General features: G+C 44.7%; 1 protein-coding gene and 1 long non-coding RNA gene across 5 annotated transcripts in view; one reads left to right on the top strand and one right to left on the bottom strand.

The window, feature by feature from the left end:
• Positions 1-23,647, top strand: part of LOC309345255 (phosphatidylinositol 3-kinase regulatory subunit gamma) — a 252,879-nt gene that overhangs the window by 131,946 nt on the left and 97,286 nt on the right. The window lies entirely within an intron of this gene.
• Positions 1-23,647, bottom strand: part of LOC309345310 — an 89,615-nt gene that overhangs the window by 17,823 nt on the left and 48,145 nt on the right. The window contains exons 2-3 of the long non-coding RNA XR_014158176.1: positions 8,586-8,726; positions 6,735-6,827 (exon numbers count right to left, since the gene is read on the bottom strand). This is a non-coding gene — a long non-coding RNA (uncharacterized lncRNA). The remainder of the gene's footprint in view (positions 1-6,734; positions 6,828-8,585; positions 8,727-23,647) is intronic.

Raw genomic sequence — 23,647 nt, 5'->3', positions numbered from 1 at the left:
AGCACCTTAAAGACCAACTAAGTTAGTTCTAAGACCAACTAAGTTAGAACTAACTTAGTTGGTCTTTAAGGTGCTACTGGAAGGAATTTTTTTTATTTTGTTTTGACTATGGCAGACCAACACGGCTACCTATCTGTAACTAAATTTATACCTAAATTGCATATTTTCTTCATAACTTTGATAAACTTTGCTGTGTGCTATTGTTGTGTCAAATATGTCCTGTTAATTTTGAGACTTTAACTAACTTACCACTTTAACTCAGAATATGCATCACAAATCATTAGATCAAATTAATACTTCTAATATGCAAGTAGGAAGTTAATAACCAAGATAGGTGGGAGGATGGGATGGGATGACATCCAGGAGTCAAATGATAATTTCACAACATGCTGGTTTGGGGGCAATATTGATGTAGTTCGTAGGGTGGGAAACCCATGGCCCAGAGACCCAAAGCAGCCCTCCACACCTCCACATTTGGCCCTCGGGAGTCTCCCAAGGAACCTTCCTCAGCTACACCCCCTCACTGGCCCTGTTTGCACGTAACTTGAGTTAGAATGTGTCCTTGAGCTCTGATAATTCTTCTTGCTTGCCTGGGAAAATGATTTTTGTGTAGAAACAAGCCTACTGTACAAAGGTAAAACTAACATCAGTTGCTCTGCTTTATTTTACTGCTGGCTCCACCCACCATGGTTTTGTGCCCCCCCCCCCACCCAAAAATGGTTTTCTGGAAGGGAATGTTGCCTTCAGGCTGAAAAATGTTCCCCACCCCTTTAGTACTCAGAGCAATCCAGAAAGCACATCCCATTTGTTATTAAATTTGTGTAAGGTGTTCCTTCATATGTAAGCCACTCATCCTTGAAATTTCAGTTCTAAGAGTTAATTCAGACATGCATTCTCATCGTTCAGTGAATATAAGATAGTCATGCCTTGTATGTATGAAACAGCCATCACAGATCAGTTACCACAGAACTTTCATAACACCTCAAAGATGATATTTTTCAATGGAAGCCATTCATAGATTCAGCTGCAAGTTATCAATGGGAACAGTCATCTAGTAACATACATACATAAATGAATCAGCTCTTAGCTCGTGTCTCTGGGATGCACAGCTGTGTTATGGTTGGCACAGAAGAGGTAGGCACTGATCTTCTTCAGGAGGTACCACACCAACACTTCTTTGAAAGCAGTGGGGATCACTCTCTCCCATAATGAGCCACATGCTACTCCCTGGACGTATCTAGTGAATCGCTTCCTGCTATATGTCACAAGCCAAGATGGGTGACCATCAAGAGAACAGATGGGCAGCCTAACCACTGCAACCACCCTCAGGCCACAATAACCGAAACTGTTCCCGTAAACTATTTCAGATGGTGTTCTAAACACTTCAGTTGTGGCATCCAGCATGGAAAGATGGGAGCAACTTTACCTTCAAAATGTTTCACATTACCATTGTGGTGCACCTCTAAGTAATTAGCTGTATCCACCTCCAGAATTAATGTAACCTGCTTTTCCTCTCCAGGGCTAGATCTCAACAGCCCATTCACCACTCAGCAACCACTGGATGGTTCACCAAGGACTGCTGCCACTGCCACATGGTAGGCACAATTATGTCTTTAAGCCAAGGAGTCTTCTGGATCATTATGTTGATAGCACTACACATCTCACTGTTCCACAGCAAGACAAGGGCATTGACAACCAAGTCAGCCATAACATCTCCCAGAGTACTCAGGAATCCCTTGAGTTCCATTTGTCTCCAAGGGTGGACTATCTTAATGGGTCTCCTACAATTGCAGGGGACTCAACCACAGCCAGTCCAAAGTTAACCAGGTGCTGTCCATGAACAGACCACCTGCCCATAACAACGGGGCCATTCCCACCTTTTGAAGGGCTCCCAGCCCACTCTGTAGTGAAGACCAGATTGAGCGTATAACCTGCAATGATGAGGCAAATGATCACAAGCTAACAAACCCTAAAAAACTATAGAAAGCAATCTTTTTGCAGGATGTTTCATGTTGCCGTAATGTAGTGTCACTTTTGCAAAACCAATATGTGAATGTTGAGGTGGTTCTTCCACTTTTAGAGGAAGAAGTTGTTGCCTGTCTTGGCCAACACAATGCCCCTCTTTAAAACAAAACACAGCTCAGCAAAAACAGATCTAAAACGAGCAGGGTTGTTTGCATCTGCTACCCATTCATATTTTTTGTAGCAGTTCCCCTTGACCATCATGAGAAAATCATTCTGGATTAGCAGGCAATGACCCATGTGAACATGCCAGTCTGAATTTTGTTTCCAGATGCTGTGGACCTTTACAAAAGGGATGAAGTCACACCTTTTTGAGAGACCTGATCTCTATGATGAGTGACACTTCTAAAGACATTTCAGATGTTCATTTCAACTAGAGTCAAGATTAAAAAGATAGCCGATGAATAATCCAGCCAGGGACTGCCTAGAAATGGAAATAACAGGGATGGGTGACTGATCTGCTTGCAGTGAGGCGATGGGGTGATGTCATCATAATGCAGTCAGGCGAAGGATAATCTGTTCCATGATTGGCTGTGATGAAGTTTTGTTCTGAGATCCTCCTAGCCTTTCGCTGCTTCATTAACTCTCACAGATTCCTCCTGTCAAATAGGATTGGGTTGATTCAGGAGGAAAGCAAGGAACAAGGTTATGGATCGGCCTGCACTTTAAGGACTTGAAACCTTTTCCATGGTGTTAACTGAAAGTTAACCCTTTAGCTGTTGAAAGTTCTGCAGGGCCTAATACCACAACAGCAGCTCTTGTTGGCCTGCCTTGGGAATACATTGCAAGGCTGTATATCCTGCAGTCTCCTCTTCGAATGGAGGGCAAATTCAGAATATTTACATGGGGGAAAGGATGATTATGAGTTCCAACAAAGAGTTCTGATAAAAATGCAAAATTGATACAGTCATCTGTTTGACTTCTCTTCAAGTCCCTTAAATAGAGTTGGGTGTCACTCTTTAACTTGGAATGATGAGCACCAAATATTGATATAGTTCAGATGTGGGGGAACCTTGGGCTCTCCAGATGTTGTTGAACTACAACTTCCATCAGCCCCAGTAAACATAGTCAATGGCCAAAGATCCCAATGCTTGCTATAATTCATGTGAAAACTTCTAAAATTCTGCACTTGCACACATTTTCACAGAATTTAGCACTTGGAAGTTATATATGAGAGCAGAACTGTAGCTAGCCTATCCTTGTCCAGAAAAGGTGGAGTTTGGTCCAATTCCTCCTAAGATTTATGCCAGCTGTACTCTAGCCATCATCCTTCTTGCTTCATTACCTGCAGCTCCCAAGAATACCAGAGTACAAAATCAGAAGAGGCCCCAAGGAGTGATACTGTTAAGAGTCCTTTCCATATTCCTATTCCATAGTGAGACCAGAGCATCAACAGGAGTGGAAACCATGTCAGTCAGAAAATCTCTGAGAGCATTCAGGAAACTGCCATAAGTCTCCAAAGATGGACCATCTTAATAGCTTCCCCACCCCTGCAAGGGCATACTGCCATTATCAAACCAAACCACACCAGGAAATGGTTCGTCCAGGACAGCAGACTCACCAGTGGGATACTGCCTTTAAACCTTGTTGCAAAAACCAGATCAAGAATATGACCTGCCACATGAGTTGAGTCTTTTATGTATTGAGACAGCCCTATGACTGCCACGACTCAGGAAGCCCCAGCGTGAATGCTAAACTCCCCCAACACCATGATGAAGGAGTTCTTCAACACACACACTCCAAAACCAGCTTCACACCAGCTCAGCCAGGAAGGCTGAACAGAACAGACCCAATTCAGTCTCAGAGCAGATCAGCTTCCTCGTGTGGTCATTATCCCCTTCTCCCATGATTAAAGTGCCTTTTGGCCTAACATGTTTCTTGTCTAGCTGGTTTTCTTGTTTTTGTTGTTGTATTCCCCAGTGTCTAGGCTTTCTGCAGTACTCTCCCAGATTCCACTTTTTTCCTCTCTGACTCTACTGTATGTAATTTTATTATACCCTCCAACCCCCAACCCAGCCACACACACAAATATATATACACATATATATATCTTTTAAGGCCATCGTTAACTATAATTATCAGTCTCTGTCAGTCATCTTCTGCAATTCACAATGTGCCTGAAGCCATAGGAATCACTTATCCAACCATGGGTAAAATAAGCATACTTCCAAACATTCTGGGAAGATAATAGGCCTTAATTGAAAGATTTTTCCCACTCCCTTCTCTCTCCAGCTTCAAGCACCTCGCATCTTTCGCATTTCTTTCTTGAGGGGGTAGAATGTTTCTAGAAGAGAGGCTTGGTAAGAATACACAGAAGATGGAGCCTTAGATAAACTTGGAAAAGCTATTTGTATTGAATAGCCTGAAGTCAGTAAGCAGAGTGACCTTACAATGATGCTGTCTGGGAACCCTTCCCCATTGAATCATTTCTGGTTGTGGAGAAGGTTTGTGGCTTTGGGCTCTGAACTAAAGTGTAGCATTTGGAAGGTTGCACATTAAAAAAAAGTTGCTGCTCTTCATATATGGGAATGATGTAAATAAATTAATGAGATCAAAGCAAAGCCTGTTTGCACGAAGCTTTTTGCCTTTGCAAGATTGTGCGGTCTGATGGCTAGCCTAGCAAGAATGTCTATGGATCAGGAGTTCTGAATTCACTACCTGAACTTGCTCTCCCTCTTGGTCATCATGCATGGACGAGGAAGCAGTTTTGGTTTCTGTTTCTCCAAAGGGTAGGATCCAAACCAATAGGCTCAAATTATAATAAAGAATATTCTGATTAAACTTCTTGAAGAACGTTCTGATGGTGTAAGCTGTTTAACAGTGGGACAGGCTGTTTTGGAAGGTAGTGGACTTTCTTTCATTACAGCTTTTTAAGGCTGGATGGCCGGCTATCAGAGATGCTATAGCAGTGGATTTCCCACATCAGCAGAGAACTGGACCTTGTCCCTGTTGCTGGCATGGCCTTGGCACCCCAGCCTGTCACATGTGCCCCCCCCCCCATGCCTGGCTTGCTGGAGAACAAATGGAGAGTGGCCATAATAGGCATAAGCTCAAAGGATCGTTTTTCTTGTTGCACCAAAGTCCACATCCAGGGAATCTGATGTTGTATCTTTCATGCTAGTAACTGAAAACCTCAACATTGCTAAGTCTGTGATAGTAGGTGTGTCTACTTGAGAGTAAGCTCCATTGAATTCTGCAGGACTTGCTTGTGAGTACTTACACATAAGGTCTGACCATAAGGCTGTAATTTTGCTCCTACTCGCTTGGTAGCAAGCCCCATTGAGCACAATGAATTACTTTTGCATAGATACGTATAGACTTGCACTGCTCTAATACAGCCTCTAAGATTAGTAGCCCTGTTGAGAGGAAAAAACAATGAAGAGTCTTGATAGTACCACCCTTTCACCAGATTTGCACGTACAGAAGCTTGCTACTCCACCATAATGAAAACCCCTACGAAATCTTACCAGTATCGAAACCTGAGCATCTTTCAGACGTGCTGTAAATGCGGCCCGCTTTCTAGTGACTGGGATAGGGAGTTAAGTCAGCGTGGGGTACTTTTCATCTTGTATCAGATTTTGTTTTAGTGGATACTAGGATGGAGCAGGTTTTTTAAAAATCCTAAACACAATCGATCAATAAACATTATGATGGTTATTTCTATAACACTTCTCCAAAGTACAAAGTGCTTTCCCTGCAGAGCTCAAGATGCCCCCTTTGTTGGATGTGCATATTGCTCAAGAGGCCTTGTCATTCATCTCTTACTGCTTTGAAAGTGTCTGTCTCTGGAAGGGAGGCTCTGCGTGTGCTGTTGTAAATGCCTGTCCTTAATGAGCAAGCTGTAGAGTCCTAGGTCCACTATTGTGACCTTGCCTCCCACCTCATTGCCTGCTTTTCATGCAGCCACATAATAATGAACACTCCAGAGGAGCCAGAGAGAGGGAGAGGGAGGAAACATTGTCCCGAGAACAGTCCAACTACTTAGACCACAAATTAAGCCAGATAATGGGATGTGTTTTAAAGCAGCATGCCTTACCTTTGGGGTATAGTCTAATGGCTGGCTGTGAGTAAGAAAAGAAAAACAAAGCACAGAAAACAATGCTGGAGCGGGGGTTGCACTAAAAATGGTTAGCTAAAAGAAATCCAAATGTGCTTTTGTGTCATCTTTCTCGGAGCACAAAATTATGCTTTCCCCAAAACTCCTTACACAGAGCAATGCCCCATTGTTGCAGATCGTAACCTGTTTTTCCTGTTCTCTTTTCTCGCCCATCGTTTTGCATTTCTGCCATCCATATGTGATCCTCCTCCTCTTCTCATGTTTAGTGGGTTATTCTTTAATTTTCTACAATGGGCTTAAGGCTCAGGTTGTTACTTCTTGTAGATTTGCATATCACCAGCTGTGTATGCCCCACTGACACTGCACATTTTTGTTGGGAGATGTAAATTGCACGGGGGTGTGGGGAAGAAAGTCTGCAAATTAGGTTCTGAACTAGCCAAGAACTTTGCTGAGAATGTGGGGGTGGGGAGTGGAAACAATGAATGGGTGCATAGGTGGAGGTGCACATGATCAGATTTAAAAATAAAAAACTTTTTAAAGGGTAAGAATCATAAAAGAATATATAGAAAAGTAGGACATTTGGCCAGAATGAAGGGTGTTGTTAAGTGGGATCCCGGGAGAATGCATTTTAAGTGAATTCTGATACAAAACTGACCTGATCTGCAGCTCCCAGAATAATGTGCAGATTGAAACATAATTATCCTTAAGATTTCACACTTCTCTGAATTTTCTGTTGTATAGTTCGTACCTGAAAAAGTATTCAAATGCATATTTTTAGAAAAAGTTCATTTAGAAATGTGTATTTTTTGAGACTCCATATTCAAAAATATGTATTTAGATGTAAATTTTCATGTGGAATTTTTTAAGAGTTACAGAATAATGCGGAAATGGGAGACTAGACTAATGAATGTAGGGATGCCAAAGTGATATAGGCCACACAGAAGCTAGTCCAGTCATCCTGCTCACATTAAGATACAGCTGATAGAATTCCCTTAGACAAATAGCAATGATCTGTGCTATTCTCAAATAAATAAATATATTGAGTCACTTACATGCTTATGGTTAGCAATCCTACATGCATTTTATAGTGCAATCCTTTACATGTCTACTCAGAAGTCAGCATCACTGAGACCAATGTGATTCATTTCAGCCTTACTCCCCTGAAAGGCATCTATCCTAACCATGACTACTCAGAAGTAAGTCCCATGAAATGTACTCCCAGGTAAGTGGGGTTAGAACTGCAGCCCTAAAGTGTGAAAGACCACATTCTAATAATATTCTAAAATGCAGGACTAACTAAATTTGCATGTAATACTAACTTGTATCATGTTTCTTCTTTATCCAGAAACACATTGTGAAAATGCGAGACTAACCAGATTTACGTGTAATACTAATCCAAACTGTGACCTTAGCACGAACATGTGAATGTGCAGGCTCTCCAGTTGTTCTTCTGCTATGCTGCTCTGTGTTGAGCTAAGCCAGGCTTCCTCAAACTTGCCCCTCTAGATGTTTTGAGACTACAATTCTGATCATCTCTGACCACTCATCCTGCTAGCTAGGGATCATGGGAGTTTTAGGCCAAAAACATCTAGAGGGCCAAGTTTGAGGAAGCCTGAGCTAAGCCATAGGTTGGCTTAGGGTGCCATCCAAACCCAGGCATGTGAAGTAGCTCTCCCGGATAAACCACAAGCCATAAACCATAGGGCAAATCTTGATTACAGGTTGTCGTTAGTCTGGAGAGAGCAAAACCACAAACCCAGGCTCAGTTGAAGAGCTAAGCCAAACCATGGCTTAGCACAGTGCAACAGCAGAATGAACAGGAAGGAGTAAAATGGCTTCAGTCTCATTTCCTGAGGCCTGCACACCACCATGGCTTGGTTTAGTGTCTTAGCGCATCCCTTGCTTCAAGAGTTAGAAAGTACCCACAATGAAACATTTCCCACATTCCTAAGGAAGAAGCTCTGTCGATAATACACCCTCGCTACCCATCCAAGACAGATTAAACTTTAGCATTTGTCAACAAGAAGCAAAAGTCTTCTGATGACGCATCATCCTTGCAAGAGAACTTACAGAGTCAAAATTGTATTTGATTTGGCAGAATGGGCAAATTATCAGTGGGCAAATGACATCCCCCAGTCATTTGTCTGATTAGTCAGCCTATTCCTCAGAAGCACCTCTCGGACGAACTTGCCTATAATGTGATTCAAGGCACAGGAGGTAAAAATTGGTCCTCGGCTCAGCACTGGCTAGCTGGAAAGTGGCCAGTTTGGGTCAGCATATTTTAAGAATGCAAGGAAACTGGAAAGGATTCAGTAGGGAGCAACTAAAATGATAGAGTTTGCAATACACATACAAGGAAAGGCTGAAGCAACCGGGCATATTTAGCCGTCAAGCATGGGTTTAAAACCTTAAGACATCAGATCAAACATTTTGGGTGTGTTTGGGGTTTCTTTTCCCGCTTTCATTTTCTAACTTGGGTTAGTGTAGGAGTGGGAAAGCAGTTTACCTTGACCAGGAAGAAAGGTTATATGAAAGTCAAAAGCTTGCATGGTTCTTCTCACCAGTCTTCTGTAGCATGAAGTCCACTTCTGATAGCAGTCAGCAGCAGTGGTGAACCCGTCGCACACATAAACCCACAGTAAGCCTCCTTTAGCAAAGGGAGAAGGACGGTTGACAAGTCAAGTAGCAGTTGCTTCCCAATAAGCAAGTAAATGCTGCATTGGCTATCAGCTGCAACAGCAGAGCTTCCAAAAGGAGGGAGCCACAGGCCACACACAGCATTGGGACATACTTGAGCATGCACATTTGAGCTTTTCTTGACTGTTAAGCCACAGAAAGGCACACCTCTCCACCACATTTGTCCTATGAGAATTTTTGTTTAATTAAAAAAAACTGCAATTATATCTCCTTGTCATTTGCTAAATTGCATTCCCACAAACATTCCCCCCCCCCGCCCACTTTGAGAGGCCTTTTTACAGGGACCACATGGGCCACATACATCCTGAAATTGTGAATACCTGGATCTGTATGTGGATTCCAGGCCAGTATGACTTGGTCAGACTGAAATTTAGCAGTGTATGGCCTAAGAGTGTGTGTGTGTGTGTGTGTGTGTGTGTGTGTGTGTGTGTGTGTTGAGTCCCTCCCCTCCTCAAGTCTCAGTCTTGTTGCGTTAATAAAGAAGTGTTACTAGAGAACTGTCTCCAGCATATTATGTCAAGAGAGCTGAAATCACAAACCAAGGGTATTGGAGCCCTTCCAGCCATCAGAGCCCCACACGTGGGAAGACTACGTCGAACGCTTCGAGTTCTTCGCAGTGGCTCAAGGGATCACCGATGCCAGCAAAAGAAGGGCCACATTCCTGAGCTACTGTGGGCCTGAGACCTTCAAGCTGGCCAAGGCATTGCTTGCCCCAGCGAAGCTAAGTGAGACATCTCTCAAAGATATTCTTGCCTGCCTAACAAGCCATTTAGCGCCTACTGAGACCAAGATGGCCCGGCGGATGGAGTTTCATAAGAGGCAGCAGCATGCTGGGGAGTCTGTATCTGCATTTCTAGCTGAACTGCGGAAGCTCGCTCAGCACTGCGACTTCCAAGATCTGGAAGAGACTCTCCTGGATCGGTTTGTCGGTGGTCTGGCAAGAAAGCCAGAAGACGCATCGTTGCTAAAGAAGAGGTTACCCTTGCTTCAGCCTTGAAGGAGGCCACCGCCACGGAGAATTATGAAAGAGAGGAGCTTGATGCCAGTCGCAGGGCCCCTAAGCCACAGATAGAAGTTGCGCATGCCATGGACGAGCTAGAGGCTACTCCGAGCCAGAGCCCAGTTCGTGGGGTCGAGTCAGTGTGTCAGGCCTGCACAGTGCACAAAGATCACTGAGGCAGGTGCCCTGGTTGTGGCGGAAACCATGAGCGGAAGAGTTGTCGTTTCCGGGATGCTATGTGCCGGACGTGCGGAAAGACAGGTCACATCGCCAGGGTCTGTAGATCGGCGGCGTTGGGAGCGACAGCACCTAGACTGGAGCATCGCAGATCGGCCACAGCAAACCATGTTCTAAAGGACTGCAACTACATAACGGAGATCAACGGGAGGGTCGTGCAGTTTCCAGCGCAAGGCAAGGCACACGTCAAGGTGAAGATTGAGGGTCAGCTGTGCGACATGGAGGTGGACTCCGGATCTGGATTCACTATCGTGTCGGACTAGACTGCGAGGACATTCTTCCCCAGGGGTAAATTGCCCCCTTTGGAGCCCTTCCCGGCAACTTTGCAGTCATACTCAGCGGGCCGCATCCATGTCATGGGAATGTGTGCCGTGAGAGTACAGTTCCGGGACAAACAGGCGGTACTCAAACTGGTGATTGCGAAGGGCAGTCGCCCCAGTCTCTTGCGCACTGACTGGTTTCCCGCCCTGGGACTGAGTATATCAGGGCTTAATTCAATCCAAACCTGCCCCGAGATGAGCGAGGCATTATACAAAGAATTTGCTGGCCTCTTTAATGGAAAACTGGGTTGTTATAAAGGGCCCCCAGTTGACTTCGAATTGGACCCTGGGGTGGCCCCAATCCGACTCAAACCAAGGCGAGTGCCATTTGCACTGCAACCCAAGATCGAAGCAGAGCTGGATAAATTGGTCAAGCAGGGAGTTCTCTCACCCGTGGACTCCGCTAAGTGGGAGACTCCAATCGTCACGCCCCTTAAAGCAAATGGGGAAGTTAGGATCTGTGCTGATTACAAATGTACTATCAATAAGGCACTCAGGGGAAATTCATACCCCATTCCAGTCGTATCACATCTGTTGGCTAAACTGGCTGGGGGCAAGGTGTTCGCCAAACTTGACCTGGCACAAGCTTACCAACAGCTGCCAGTAACCCCACAATCAGCGGAAGCACAGACTATTGTCACACATAAAGGGACGTTCAGAGTTAACAGATTACAATTTGGAGTTTGTGTGGCCCCAGGGATTTTTCAAGGGCTCATGGAACGCCTGTTAAGAGGTCTGCCCGGGGTCTTGCCATTTTTTGATGACGTTTTGATTGCTGGAAGACCCACAGGAACTGGTTGCGCGTGTCCGTGCAGTGTTGCTCAAGTTCAAGGAGGTGGGGTTGTAACTAAAAAAGGAAAAATGCAGTTTTGGGGTGCCAACTGTGGAATTCTTGGGGTTTAAAATTGATGCATCAGGCATCCACCCCACAGATGCTAAGGTTAAGGCCATCATCGAGGCACCACGACCACAGAACAAGACGGAGTTGCAGTCATTCCTGGGACTTATTAACTTTTATCACTCGTTCTTACCCCAGAAAGCTTCGGTAGCTGAACCATTACATAGACTGTTGCAGAAAAAGAATGTGTGGCGATGGGGGCAGGAGCAGCAGAAGGCTTTTGACTCCTTGCGAGGAATGCTGTGTAGCAAGAGCGTCCTTGCTCATTATGATGAATCGAAGCCGCTGGTCCTGGCATGTGATGCCTCTCAATACGGCCTGGGGGCGGTGCTGAGTCATAGGGAACCGGATGGGTCGGAAAAGCCCATCTCTTTCTATTCCCGTACGTTGTCGCCCACGGAGCGCAACTATGCTCAAATTGACAAAGAGGCGCTTGCAATTGTGGCAGGAATCAAAAAGTTCCATGATTATGTGTACGGTCGTCATTTCTCCATTGAAACGGACCACAAACCACTGTTGGGGTTGTTCAACCCAAACAAACAAACGCCACAAATTCTCTCCCCCAGAATGTTGCGTTGGTCTATATTCCTGAACGGGTTCCAGTACACCTTGACCCATGTGCCGGGGAAACGGTTGTGCCACGCTGATGCGTTGAGTCGATTGCCCCTTCCTGGCGGGAGCAATGAGGATCCTGCTCCAGCGGAGCACATAATGATGCTGGAAACACTTCTGGGGGCTCCTGTAACGGCTACTGATATTGCTGAGAAAACGAGGAAAGATGCTGTTCTCTCCCGTGTGCTCACTTGGGTGGGGAGGGGGTGGCCAGGTGGTCCGCATGAAGACAAATTCAGGCCTTATGCGACAAGGCAGCACGAGTTATCCATGCATAAGGGTTGTCTCCTGTGGGGAGATAGGGTGATCATCCCAGCACCACTGAGAAACAGGGTTCTTGAGACGCTTCACATGGGACACCCGGGAATGGTCAGGATGAAGTTGCTAGCCCGATGTTATGTGTGGTGGCCTGGAATGGACGAGAACATAGAGCAATGGGTACGAACATGCAAGGCATGCCAAGAGGTGCGGCCAGAAGTGGCCAGAGCACCAGTTCACTGGTGGGAGCAGTCCAGATCTCCCTGGAGCCGGCTGCACTTAGATTTTGCTGGGCCATTCCAGGGGAAGGTCTTTTTGGTTATCGTCGATGCATATTCCAAATGGTTAGAAGTGGCGATGGTCCCTAGCATGGCATCAGCTGCCGTAATCAAGGTGTTGAGGCAGCTGTTTGCAACCCACGGGTTACCTGAGACCATTGTATCAGATAATGGGGCAGCTTTTGTATCCCAAGAATTCAAGGCATTCTTGGCTGATAACTTCATAAGAGGGGTCACATCCGCGCCCTTTCACCCATCCTCCAATGGGCAGGCGGAGCGCATGGTAAGAACAGCCAAAGAATCCATTGCGCGCTTAATGGAGGGTAACTGGTCAGCTCGCATCACGCGAATGTTATTTTTGCAGCATGCGACGCCATGTACTGCGACGGGCAAGTCGCCAGCTGAGCTGCTCTTGGGTAGAAGATTAGTAACGGTGCTGGATTATGTCCACCCGGATAAAATGCCAAACCGTAATTCAAGAGCAAACCCCCAGGCTGAGACTGACACAACAAGGTATTTCGTCCCTGAAGATCTGGTCTGGGTGAGGAACTATTCACGAGGTTCGCGGTGGGTGGCTGGTGTGGTCACCCGGGCTAGTGGACCTGTGTCCTATTATGTGACCTTGGAAAATGGGCAAGTTTGGAAGAGACATATAGATCAGCTGAGGCGCCGGGCGCTCAGCAGGGAGGAGTCTGATAATTCATCCCTGGCTAACGACGCAGAGCTGCAAGACCAGAGTGAAAATGGCCCAGAGGTGCAATCACCAGGGGCTTCAGCAAATGAACCAGGGTCTGCTAGTCCTCAGGATGACGAGGTACAGGTAGGGGACCCTGAGATGTCTGGGACTCCATCTGTTCCTGACGAAACCCCTATAGCAGCCCCCCTACCACAGGTGACACCCAATCCAGAACCGGCAACACCTGTTGTCAGGAGATCAAGTAGAAGTTGTAGGACCCCACAGTACCTGAGAGATTACGTCTGCTGTGCTCACTAGGGGGGGAGGGGTGTTGTGTATTGAGTCAAAGGATTTTATATCTGTATTATTATTGTCTGTATTTGCATTAGGGTAAAGTAACTGCCTTTTGGTTCCAGAGGGTACAGCTACTATTGGTTCATTTAAGCTGCTGTATTTGGATCCTCTGTCTTATTGGTTGCCTCCAAAAGGCAGGACTGTGATTGCCTGATATTGTTCCCTCCAAAATGTATCCTTTCTAGCTAGTTCCCTGTCCCTATAAATGTAGCTCTCCCCTCCTCAAGTCTCAGTCTTGTTGCGTTAATAAAGAAGTGTTACTAGAGAACTGTCTCCAGCATATTATGTCAAGAGAGCTGAAATCACAAACCCCACGTCACAACATGTGTGTAACTTAACTGGTTTCCCACCATAAACAAAAGGAAGCCAAAAGATGTTGGCATACTTTGGGCATTGATTACCAGTCTGTTAAGAGCCTAGCATAGATAAAATGGTGGCAGACCAGTAGACATATTGTCAATTGCGTGGGGATAAAAGGCTGATGTGAGTTTTGAATCCTCCCCTCCTGCTTCCCAGTTTCCTCTGCTGCAAAGAAAACCCTCCTCCGCAGAAAGCTTTTCTTTCAGTCAAGCTCTATGATCAAAAGTAATGCCTGCCAGAAGAAAGGCAGCTTTGGGTGAGGCAGTTTTGTGGGTAGAGAGAGTGCAGGCAGGCCTAGGTTCTGGCATCCTCTTCTAGAGTGGTCACATGCATTACCAAAAGAGAGAGAGAGAGGAAAGCTTAGTGTAAAAAGAGGACACTGGTTTACATTATATTTGCATATGCTGGTAGGTGCAAATTTAGAAGTAATTGCTATCTTTGAAATATAAATACAGTACATATCACTGCAGTGGGAAAGACTCTGACCAGCTGACCTGTGTGCCTGCTGAGTCTGCATTTCAAGGTCCTTCCTGCTGACCCATGTAATGGTTCATTTAAACTTGGACTGGACAGCCTTTCAAATAGTGGGCTACCTTCCCTAAAGTAGGCCACATGGCCACCCTACCCTCTTCTCTCCTGCTGCTTTCCCACTTTTAAATCACAGGTCCACTTTGCGTGTTTTTTCATGGGATTTACACAAGTCCACATTTTCTAAGTGAAGTTCTGCTTCTTTCTATCAGCGGGCAGCTTTTAAGTTGAAATGTTCTGCTGTCCCAGAGCTGTTTTCATTTCCTGACCTTCTCCAGTTGTTTCTGCTTTTTAGCAATTCCAGGAACTGGCAAAGAATTTTGGTGCAAAACCTCTTTGCCCCAAAAGGTGTTTTTCAAACAGAAATCCACTTTCCAAAACATCCAAGAGAAGGGGAATATTTCCATTTCATGTCCTTTGAAAGAGAACCATTCCTCACATTATGAACGTCAGACTCTGAAACAGACTGAAAAACAGTCTTGCCAGCTCTCCCTTTTCATGCCTTCCCAGCTGGCGGACGATCGGACCAGCCCAGCTGTGTCCTGTTCCCACTTTGTTCCTACTGCAAGAGTTTTGGAAACATTCGACACAGCAGAGGATTGGGAATTGAGAACACGCCGCATGCCTGTAGCACAGTTGACTCTGCAGAAGAGAATTTGCTGGTTATAAAATTCCCTTAGTAGTTCCTTCTGCAAAAAAAAAAAAAAAGCTGCAAAATGGGTCTAGTTTTGCTAAACAACATATGAAGGACAGGCAGGGCCAGTGGCGTAGCGTGGGGGGTGCAGGGGGGGCCGGCCGCACCGGGCGCAACATCTGGGGTTAGGGCAAATCCACGGGTTAGGGGGCGCAAATCCACGGGTTAGGGGGTGCAAATTACTTGCCTTGCCCCGGGTGCTGACAACCCACGCTACGCCACTGGGCAGGGCCAGCTCCAGGTTTGAGGGGGCCTTTGGACCCCCAGACTGCCATTTAAATCCAAAGCCCAACCCTGGCAGTGCTCCAGAGCACCAGATGCAGCATCGTTCTCGCTATAGTGAGAAAGTAAAATGGAGGCTCACAGAGCCAGCTACCCTATGTAGAAGGCATGGGGCATGGTGTGGGGCACAGTAGCTGCCCTAGGATGCTGACCTTGAGCCTACACTGAGAATAGGCCTGTTTCTGGGTTGTATTCCTTAAGAAGGCAGGTGACAGCTCAAACAACAGAACTCTCTTCCTTACAAATAATAATCCATTATCCATTATGTTAGGGCTGTGAGCTCCATTGATTGTGCGGCCAAAAGGGCATGGCCCAGGGCCTTTATTCTGCCAGAACTCACAGGAACTCAGTTCCAGCACCTCTCTGGTGGGTGCCATTGCCATTATAAGAGAACAAGGGAGGCATTCATGGTGAGTTCTGGCACCTCTTTTTCTAGAAAAATAGCACTGGCATTGCCCATTTACTGTTCTGGGAGTTCTCCCACCACCACCACCACCCCCTTGAGCCAGTTTTTGGGGGGTGCAAGGCCTACCACTTGTGCAATGGGCCTTCCACAGGCCTTTCACTGACATGGCTTATTAGGTGAATCCTACCCATAAAGGCTAAGTCTCAGAGGCTCTTTGAGGCAGAATATGAACAACCACGTTGCTGTGAAATTAGTATCTACACTGCCTTTTCTTAATCTGAGATGCAAGAAGAGCCCTCTGAAACATACCAGGGCTCCAGGCATACAGTGAGTATAGCTTTCTTAATCTGCTCAGTGTCAAATTCTCTTCTCCAAAACCCTCACCAAGCTGCAATTTGCTGGGTACAGTTCTGAACATTCCAATCAGCTGTGGAAACTGTGAGTGACGTGTGCTGTGCCAGCTGAATGCAGGGTGCCAAGGTACTCATTCATGGGTTCGATCCCCTTTGGCAAAGGCCACACAAGCTTGGTCTTAAAGTGGCAGAACTAGATCAAAACAGGAAATGTTCCCAAAATCTCATGTCATAATTTCCGGAAATTCAGGTGAAGTACACTATTTCACTTTACCTGAACAAAGGAATCAGAAGAAGAAGCCTGATATAAATGATATAAACATTTTTTTTCATGTGTGTCTTAATCATAAATTTCTGTGGATTCCAAAAAAATATTCTAAGCAAGTACAGTTTCACTGTTGTGAAGATGTAAGAGGCATCAATGGCTGCAAAAGGGGACAGTGCATGAATCACAGGCATCAAATTTCAGTTCCATTAATTTATATTTGTACTATAAAGGACCATGTTTTTTGCCATTCCTTCCTTGCAAATTTGTATAACTTCAAGGCTTCAAGGAATATTAAATTGGTGTGTTTACTGTATATTTTAAATGCATAGGTCTCACTTGTGCCCAGCTGAGCTTACTCCCAGGTTAGTACGTATGCACAAAGGATTGATTCCTAGGATTGATTAACTTAGGCCTGTAGCCACTGGGCATAGGGGACTGTGGAAAGCAGTGTGAACTGCTTTCATTTTAGTGATGATTTTACTCTTATAGGTAAAATAGTAAGAAAAAGCACAGTCAGAGTTTTCCTAACTTCTCAGTACAAAAAAAGACAAAATCTGTTTCCACTTACTAATGTTCTTTCCCAATGGCAAAATCACTGAGATAACAAAATGGATTTTTAAATGTTATGGAATCATTTTTATTCTATTAATAATAATTCAGTTGTGTTGGAATTGTTTGATTTTGCAATCCTGTCCATCCCTACGTCAAGCTCTACTAAAGACGTACTTAGGAGCAGACATGTTTACCATTGCATTGTAAGTTAACTATATAGTGAATTCTTAATGAGTTCCTGGAGTTCATCTCCTACACAGCAGGAGACATCTCAAAGCCTCTTTCCAAATTTTCACATTTTGCATTTGCCATTTGTGGGGAAGGAGGATTATTTAACACCCATTTGCACTATTGTGCAATAGTATTTGCTGAAAATATAGGGTGTATGTGATATCAAATGAACCCACCACAAGAAATGTGAATTTTGGTTGCTAGAAAGGAAGGGCAAACTACAGCAGTTTCAAGGACTGGGAAATAAGCAGGAAGAGTGCATTAAAGAGCAAGGGAAATAGCAGCTCTTTAGGACCCTGGGGATTCCTGTAGCCTGGCATTCAAACACCCATCAAACATAATTCAGACTTTACTCACTGGCTTAAAACACTGAAAAGTATGAGCAGCCAGACTGGCTCATCTTCCAGAAATGGCTTCAAAAAGTTGGCTGCACATTTTGCTTCATAACTTTACTTCCTGGAGATCTAGAGACTTACTTTTAAAAAGCAGAAAAGATATAAAGTTCAGAATCTGCAAGCATGGTCTCTTGTGTAATCGTTCCAACTGCCCTATTATAATCTGGCCATGTCTCCTACCCATCCTGTCATTCAGCCCCTTTCCTTGTGATCTGAGCTCACAGACACCTGTTAGGTGGCTGACAAGTGCCCTATTTTTCCCATTTATCAGCCTTACAGGAGCAGGGTGCTGGTAGTGGTTAATTTACATACATTCCCTGCTAGCTGGAGGTGGAAATGCCAGCAGCTATCCTTCCTTTCGGTTTCATTGTGGAGGCAGTAGTTGTGGTTGATGCAGAAGTCAAAGTTGTGATGTTGATTCAAGCTGACATTGCTAGAACTGTACATCGAAACACCCACCTGCACTGGAGATTTATCATGTCCTTGCAAGTGTCACTTTACTGTTTTAGGGAATGTACAGGTTGCGCAGGCCTTATATGGACACAGAAGGAATTGCATATGGGCAAATGATACTAGTCTCAGAGCAGGAGTAGTTCTGAGCCAGTGTGGTGTAGTGGTTAAGAGCGGTAGTCTCCTAATCTGGGGAACCGGGTTCGCGTCTCCGCTCCTCCACATGCAGCTGCTGGGTGACCTTGGGCCAGTCACACTTCTGTGAAGTCTCTCAGCCCCACTCACCTCACAGAGTGTTTGTTGTGGGGGAGGAAGGGAAAAGGAGAATGTTAGCCGCTTTGAGACTCCTTAAAGGGAGTGAAAGGCGGGATATCAAATCCAAACTCTCTCTCTCTCTCTCTCAATCCAAAACAGCTCTTTCCCAGCTAGTTCCCTGTTGCTCCCACTGGTTTTGAACCCTTTGTCCTGGCAGATTAGTGTGTCTCACACATCCAGTCATGGTTATATATCCAGCCATCCATAATTAGAGAACACTGAGTATAATATAGTTTATGGACTAGATCCTACAAATTTAGTTAAGTTGGTCCCCTGGTTTCATAGGGTTCTGGAGTGTGAGCCCACTGTACTATACGATACCTAAGCTGAGACAACTTTATTGGAAAGCTGATTGTAGGATACCTCTGAGCATGTTTGGAGTGCCTATACCTCTCCACTGAGTCACTACAACTAGTTCCCCCATATCTGGAATGAGGGTCCAGGGATTAAGCCAACAGTAGTGAGATAACTGTATGATAAACTACAGCACAAAGTAATCAGTTACTGAATGATCAATTATTTCTACCTGTTCCCTAATCAGTCTCCCTGGGACTAATATGCCAGATAATTAAGCTTCCTTCAGTGATGACTTGTTTATTTGTTTTTTGTTTTTATGTACCATTTGTAAGAGAAATTACTCTCTCTTTTTCTTCCAAAAGTCACTGCCACCCTCAGAATCATGACCATCTGTGGCACAGAATCAACCAACAACAAATAGCATTGTGCTACATCAGCCTCAGCATCCTAACCACCTGTGATGGCAAGGTCTCACTTCCATTGGTAACAGGTGCCACAACTCTCCTGACAATATTTTTTCCCCCTCCCTGGTCTCAATCCTGAATCTTTTCTACCAAATCTTGACTGAGCCACTTCTTGTCATTTCCTTTGGGTGGCTCCTGAGGAGCAGCCAAAGGAAAGATGGCAGAGGTGAAATCAAGTAATCAAAGTTCCTAGGAATACAGGAAGTTGTCTTGTACTGAGTCAGGTCCATCTAGCCCAAAATTGTCTACACTGACTGGTAGTGGCTCTCCAGGGTTTTGGATAGAAGTGTCTCCCATGCCTACCTGGAGATGTCAAAGATTAAATCTGGCACCTTCTGTACACAAGGAAAATGCCCTGCCACTGAGATACAGCTCTTCATAGCCAAGCTGTGACATGCCATAGCCAAAGTGTAAGAACACAACTTTCCTCTTCCTGCCACACCACACACCTTGCAAAGGAATTCCAGCAGGTGTTGTTTGGTAGCGCCAGGCAAGTCAAATGGCTGGTTCCCGCACTCAGTGACTGCATCACTCAGATGTTTGTCTGAATCCTTCTTTTACAGTCCTAGTAAAGAGCAGCTATACACACTTCCACACACTCTTTAATGCACGGAACCGGTCCAGCCTTTGGGAGAGCCACTGTGATGTAGTGAGTACCCTTGTCTGAAATCACTAGTATCCACACATTTTTGTACCAAAGTGTTAACTGCACGTCCTTCAGTGTTTTCCGCCGTTCCACTATCGAGGTTTGGGCTGCAGCCAGCATCCATGTTAGGAGGCCTTTTGAGCAGGAATTACACACATAGCCATTGCAGAGATTTAACAATGAAAATTGGGCGGGTCATTACAATATCATTTCTAAATATACTGGAGATGTCCCTCTAAACGTTAATCCAAATATATAAATCAGCAAGCAATCCCAGTATAAACCGGAGGAAATGTACCTCTGCCCCCAAGCCAGTAATATGGCAAATGTCCAGATGTTATTTTAGAAATCTGTATTGGTGTGCGATGCCATCTATGTGCTATTTTTAATTAGAATTCCCTTATATGTGTGGATACTGATTTATATATATGGATACTGATTTATACCGTTATCAATTTTGGAGTAAGATTCATCTGTCAGTTCAGCTGACTTTCGTGCATTGAACGGAAGGGAGGCACCATCTTGTTCTTCACTTCAGGCATGAAAATGCATTTGTCAAAGTCTGATGCTACCTGTCTGGTAGCAAGGTCTGCCCCCTTGCCCCCCAATCCCTGTTGACCTGTTCTTCTCATACAGTGTGCATGTTCTGTTTGATGCTTGTTTTTCATTCATGGCTCACTGTAATAAATGTTACAATGCCATTGCTCTCTCCTCTGTACATATATGCTAATCCACTGTGCTGTGTGCTATATAGATTTTATCAACAATTCATGTTCGGGTTGACCTGCACGGCTTTCTCTTATCTTTGACTCTCAGGGGTGATGTATATGCCAAACCAGCAATCACTTCATATTGGGGGGAGGGGGTATATGCTATGCTTGGAAGAATTTGCCTAGATATGCATCTGAAAGTGAGCTTCTGCTGCCATTAAATAATGATTGTCTGCTCCCTCTAATTTCCTGCTCTTGTGAAAATGTAAGAAAAGAAAAGAAAAATAATCTAAACATTGACAGTATGTCAGATTTATTTATTTTCATATATATGTGTGCACTTGTGTGATTCTAATCGGAGCTCTAAGCATCTGCATTCTTACAGTCGAGCAAAGTTTTGTTTTCAGGATGATCCTGTGGTCCCTCTATGCTAGGGCTAATGTTGGCATAGCATAAATGTGGTTCTGTGTACTCTCAGCAGCAAATTCCATGCCACAACAATAGCTGTAGAAACAAAAGCTAGCACAGCACCCAGCCAACTCCACAGCCCTCCAGGGTGGTCCCAATTGGAGGTCCTCCAGGAGGCCCGTGGCACATATCTATGAACTGTCTGGGACATCTCGCATGAGAACACAGAGCCCCAAAACGTGTGAGATTGCAGCCAGATTTGCATCTTTTGGGTGCCGTGCTCTCATGCGGGTCACATAACTCACAAGAGAGCACAGCCCAATTTTGCGCTGGGACATGTTGGAGGGTATGGTGGCACCATTCACAGAACAAAAACTACCACAGAGGTATCAACATTTTCAAAAGTAGGGGGTTCATGGCTTGGCTTTTGGAAACAGTACTTAGCTAATTGGGAACCACTGCTCTGTGAGATTGGTTTCAAGTCCTGATGCAATATCAGTGCTCCCACAAAGGCAGTCATCAGAATATTCCTATTGCATTAGCCCCTGTATGGGGTAAACTGTCGGCCCCGCTGCACTCCCCAGGGCTAAGCCATGGTTTGGCTCAGAAACACCCCCAAGTCAATGCAGACTGTCTATCAATCAGGGGAAGCGGTACAAATATGCAGTTGTTTCATTCAGATAAGAGTTGGGCCCAATTATATTCCAATATGCTTTTCAGTATGTCCATCCTTTTTCATGCTATCCAATTCAGCTTCTTACCATATTCATTGGTTTGGTTGCTAGTGCCTGCTTAGTTTTTCTTTATAGCAGCTTTTAATATCAATCTCCAGCCCCACCCTACACATAGCAGAAACACTGCTTGGCTCGCTACCATACCTTCAGCAACTTGTGGGTTGAGACATGAGAATTGTGAACTGCAGGGACCTCCTCTTCTCACTCACTCATGCCCTAGTTGACAAGGCTTTGGCTAAGATGCAGACCACCTGAGCCAACCTCCATGCTCAGTTCTCCCTCCAAGCTTTTTACTACTATAGCATATGCCAGTTAAATATACACATATAAAATTTAAAACTCCATAACAGTGTACAATTTTTACTGTTTTATTTTTCTTTGAATGCATGTGTGTGTAATATATATTTGGTAGAATGATATAATTTCATACAATGGTGACCCATCAGAACAGCAAATATTATTCGCTGTCAAATCTCCTGGAGTGTCCACCTCCCTCTCTCCTCTATCACTTTTCTGTTAGTTCAGTCTTCCTTATCTTACTCTTACCAGGTTATTCCCTAAATCCAATAAAATGTGATTGAGTTGCTGTCTCAATGAAGTTGACACTTGCAACAGACCTCAAGGTTTCACAGCAGGTCCATGGGCATCCTTCAAATGAGTCATCTACCCACTTGTCATATCCTCTGGCTGCCATTGGCTGAATTTCTCTGATGCCATAGGGAGTCATGTGCTGTGCTGTGGTCACACGATATCTTTGATCAAAAGGCTTTCAAACAACCCTTTTCTGGTGCAGTTATTGATTGAATGAACTGAGACATTTGCCAGAAATGGAGAGACTTCTCTAGCTTTTTGCAAGGGACAGTATGGCACGGTCAAAGGAAAGCAAAAGCCACAGCAGCTGTGGATATTGTATAAAGGTTCTTGGGCCTCATTAGCTGACAAAGATGTAAACATGGCTAGCATACTTCCTCAACTGATAACTGAATTTGCCACTTTTCTCGTGCTCTCTGCTATAGCCAAGCAGATTAAAAAGGGAAGGTCATGTAATGTCACAAAGCCTGTTGCCTACAAATTTCACGGGCCATCCCCTTGGTCTTTTTATGTGCTGTAAAAGTAAATATTCTTATCAGTTATTGTTTTCTTCCCTCCTTCTAACCAATCCTAGATTATTTGCCTTCTTTCTAAGATATCAAATTGACATCGCAGGTGGAAGCAAGACTAGATAAATCAGGCTGGAGTTTGTGTTCTGGTCCAGTCTTGTTTTGAAATGAAACATGCTACAGTATAAGCAAAGAGGAGGTTAAGCCGCACTTTCCTAGCTGAGTTCTCTAACAAACAAAACAACAAAGTCTTCCTTTTCTCTCTCCCCCACCCCCATGACTCTTTTCCCACTACGTTGCATATACCCCATCAAATATTCTTTGCTAAGAACAAAACTCTTTGCTGTTAGAAGATGTTATAAATCTATTTGGCTCCATCAAAGGCAAGCCTGGTGTCCTCCAAGGCCCACCTTGACTTTATTAAGTTTGAACTGCTCCAGGGCATGTTGCTGAAACCTTTCATGTGCCCCCAGTATGAATAGCTCCTTGGTATATTTTTAATTAAAATGACGTGGCTACAGAATATACCATCTTGTTTGAAAAGGCTTGTCTTGGAGAGGCAAAACCAATACATTCATCTACTGATACAGACATTGATTTCTTCAGAGGGAGAAAACGGACATCAAACGCATCAGGTATTGGAAAAGAAAAGAACTTGTGGCAATTTTGCATAGCAGCGTTGGCTAGAAACAGGGGAGTAAAAACACTCAGAAAAGCATTTGAGAAACAAACCATTTGGATTAAGTCATCAGTCACCGGCTTTAAGAGACTTGGGCTATGTACACATTAGCAGCTTAAAACACAGCGAGGCCAAACCCCACCCCACCCCACCCCAGCCGCCTTCCCAGACTGCATTTCAGGTCACATTTGCACATTTCTGTACACCAGAGATGAGGCAGAAATGTCTTCCCTTGGTGCACATTATTTGGTTTTCCCACACCTGCAGCTCCCCAACTCCTATTTATGAAGTTGTCATCTGCGAAGTGAATGTGGCTTTCTAATCAGGTAGAAGGTAATTTGAGGGGGAAAGATATCAAAAAGCAGT

The sequence above is a fragment of the Podarcis erhardii genome (assembly GCF_964252035.2).
Source record: "Podarcis erhardii genome assembly, chromosome: 6".
In the NCBI taxonomy this organism is placed as follows: domain Eukaryota; kingdom Metazoa; phylum Chordata; class Lepidosauria; order Squamata; family Lacertidae; genus Podarcis; species Podarcis erhardii.
The sequence above is the reverse complement of the archived record's forward strand: the minus strand, read 5'-3'. Positions and strand labels throughout refer to the sequence as shown.